The 3,457-nt window shown below is 42.3% G+C and overlaps 1 non-coding gene across 1 annotated transcript; it reads right to left on the bottom strand.

Annotated features, from left to right (window-relative positions):
• Positions 1-295: 295 nt before the first annotated feature.
• trnaq-cug lies at positions 296-367 on the bottom strand. The gene has a single exon. It is a non-coding gene; the product is annotated as a tRNA-Gln (tRNA).
• Between the last annotated feature and the right edge of the window lie 3,090 nt (positions 368-3,457).

The following is a 3,457-nucleotide window of genomic DNA, read 5'->3' as shown; positions in this document are numbered from 1 at the left end:
CACACCAAGTGAACAAAACACACACAAGCGTGCACATGCACTAGAGGCGCTGGGGCAGGGGGCTGCCTAGTGAGGCGCCCGGGAAGCTGGTGTGGATCAGTGCCTTGCTCAGTGGCACCACAGCCATGGTCGCAGAGGCAGGGGAGACACGTCTTCTTCACCACCACCGTATCCATTTTTTGCGCTTGATCAAGGGATTGAACCCACGACCTTCCGATCTCAGGCTGGTCCAAAGTCCACAGCTGCACTCTTAATGTACTGCGCCACGGCTGCCCCAAAAATACAAAGAGCAACCAGGTCCCACCGAGATTTGAACTCGGATCGCTGGATTCAGAGTCCAGAGTGCTAACCATTACACCATGGAACCACTACAGCTGTCCATGAGATTTCTGGGCTGAAGCTGGGAGAGTTCAGTCAGTCAGTTCATGAACTGATGAGACAAATTACAGAGTGAATAGAGTGGCAGAGTGAACAGGCCGGTCCAAAGTCCAAAGCCGCACTCTTAATGTGCTCCGCCACAGTTGCCCCACCTAAATGTCCAGATTTTTTTGTCAAGGGCTTCGCTGACTCAGTAAAAAGTTTTTGATCTGGAATGATCTTCCACCTTCACACACCTGCTGCCTTTAGTTCCCAGCAGGAATTTTCTGATGTCAGCAGGAGGATACAGACTCTGCTGATCCTCCTCTGTCAGTGTGACAGTGCCATTCTACTCCATAGAACATTTTACAGTTCAACCAACTCACTAACTTTGGCAATGCTGTCCAACCCCAAATAACAACTGCACCATTCCTGCTGGAGGCAGACTTCACGCTGCCGTACCCCATCACCTCACCAACCGCCAGACTCGCGTCCTCCACCGTGCACGAGTTTGATTGCATGCCGGCGTGTTAACTTCTCAAACTCAGCGCCCATCTCCACAGCTGGCATCCTGCCCAGCCAGGCAGGTAGCTACACTACCAAACCCTGCACCTGATCTACAATCAGCTAAAACAAAGAAGAAAGAAAGAAGGAAAGAAAAAAGATAGAAAAACAACACGTGTCTGGATATAATTTGGTTTGAAAAATTATATCCACAGATCAATTTGCAATAGACATCATGGTTACATCACTGCATTTACACTTGTGTTGTGGTGGCAGAAAACCAGCAGAAATAAGTCTAGGTAAATGGGTGAGATCTTAAATTGACACCTGCCATCTAAAGACACACCCTTTTTCTGCTGAGGTCACTGAGATTAAACCTGACATGTACTTGATGCAAATACAAGAATACAGAGACACAATATTTCACTCACAGACGCTGTCTTCTACAATTATCTTTATGCTCCACAACCACTGGACTAAGTGGGCAGATGTAGTACTCTGTTGAATGTAAATGTCCTAGGTTTTCTAAAATTAACTCCTTCTACCTTAGACAAAAGATTTACCCATGACCCTATGTATGTACAGAAAAGTTTCCAAATAAGTTAAAATGATTGGTAATAACTTCCAATTATCAATGTATGTATCGCCACGAACGCAAAACTTTCATTCTGGTTTCAAAAGGGAACATATTGTTTGGGATGTAGTGAATTTGACTGGGGCCTAAAGAGACAAGGAGGCGTGGCTTCCAAAACCACAGTGCAAGCTTTCCAAACAAATATACCAGCTTCCTTATACTAAACTGGGAAGGTGAGTGACCTGGAAATGTGACATCTAAAATCAATATACTCCTCGTTCTAACAAATAGCATTTTCCATTGTGGAGCTGTACTCACATTAAGCCATGCTGTGAACAGCCACTATCACTAAAGCTGTGCTGGAACGCTGCAAGTGTTTCTTCCACTTTACTGCACAGCAAACTGATTTGTTCATCTGAACCACTAATAAAGTGATGCTAACTCACTGAGAAACACATTTCATTTTCTTACAACCTTTTCCTAGTTTAAAAGAAACAGCAAAAAGTTTGCTTTGCATTAGTAGTAACATAACAGCTGTGATGTGGCTGACAATGATCAGTACACAGTGAAATAAGGCTGATATCTGAAAGTACAAACTGGAACAGAGGAGTGAAAGTAAACCCCAGATCACAGAGGTTCAGGTAGAAGCTGCAAAAGTCTTGAGAGCTGAAAACAGAGAGAATTAAGAATAGAGCTTTCTCTCTAGTCTACAGCATAGACACACAGGAGGGTAGCGACTGCAGACACAGCTAAAGGGAGGAGAATGTCATAGGTTGGCAATGGTCAGCTCTGCTACCAAGCAGGACCAACACAGTGCAATTTGGCACAGCTACCCTGCTAACTCCTGTGAGGCTGTAATGGAAATGCATGCCATCACAGCTTATGTGCTATGCTACTTTTCAGGGCACCTCTGTAACAACCTTAAGCTTCTGAACATCTACACCAACATCCCTAATTCAGTTTCCACTGGAAACATTGATGCCTCTGCCTCCACCTGATTTCCTGTCATCTCTCTACTGTCCATAATAAAGGCATAAAAAACCCAAATCACTTAAAGATATACTCACATTCCCATTTCCCCATTCAAAGCACTGGTGTTTGATCTAATTCTTCCTGCTGTCCATACTGGCTGCCAGGAGATCCCTTCTTTAAACAATTTCTGTGGAAATGATAGGCCACAAAATCCACAGTCCTATTTCTGTGCAAATAGTAATTCTAAAATTCATCAGCATTGTTAAACAAAATCAAGTGGGAATCTTCAAATGTTTGTCTTTTAGTGCAGAATTTCCTCTCTGTGTTTTCATCTCTCCACCACAGCTTTGCAAGGAAACATTAGGTGTAGAAACACAAAGAGGAGAATTTTGGACTAAAAATACCTGGAAGATAGAAACTTGATCTACTCAGACTGTTGAAGCCTCATGTCTGTTTCTTTTCAACTCTGGAAGTCAACTTTTCCACAGGACAGGGACTGTGGATTTTATGCTCCATCATTTCCATTAGAATTTCTTTAGAAAGGATCTTGTTGCAGACAGTACAGACTTCCTAGAAATCCTTTCCTTTAACACAAACTACAGAGCATCACACCAAAACAAAGTTAAGAAGTTGAGCAACCATGAGAATATCAGAATCAGAATCAGATATCTCACAATCATGATCAGCATAAAAGAAAACTCAATATTGTCCATGAATGATAAGCACACAATCAAACCACTGGGCTTATGGGTATGATTACTTGTCGTTCTAATTTCACAAACGTATCATTTGGACAAAACATTTCAAAACATTAACTTCAAAACACTAACATTAAACTAAACACTGACATGAACTACTAACATGTACTGACTTACTGAAAACCTTGGAGGTGATCTGGACTTTCCTGTAGTTTCCTCTTGTCCTTGTAACAGCAGTAGCTCCTCCCTTCCTTGTCAGTAATTGTGCAGAAATATCTGAGTGCTTCTTGTAATGCCAATTTATCATATAGCCATATATTCTCTTATCATACACTCGTATATTCTCATAAAC

Source organism: Toxotes jaculatrix, chromosome 16 (assembly GCF_017976425.1).
Source record: "Toxotes jaculatrix isolate fToxJac2 chromosome 16, fToxJac2.pri, whole genome shotgun sequence".
Classification (NCBI taxonomy): domain Eukaryota; kingdom Metazoa; phylum Chordata; class Actinopteri; family Toxotidae; genus Toxotes; species Toxotes jaculatrix.
Note: the sequence above shows the minus strand (reverse complement) of the source record. Positions and strands in the feature narration are given on the sequence as shown.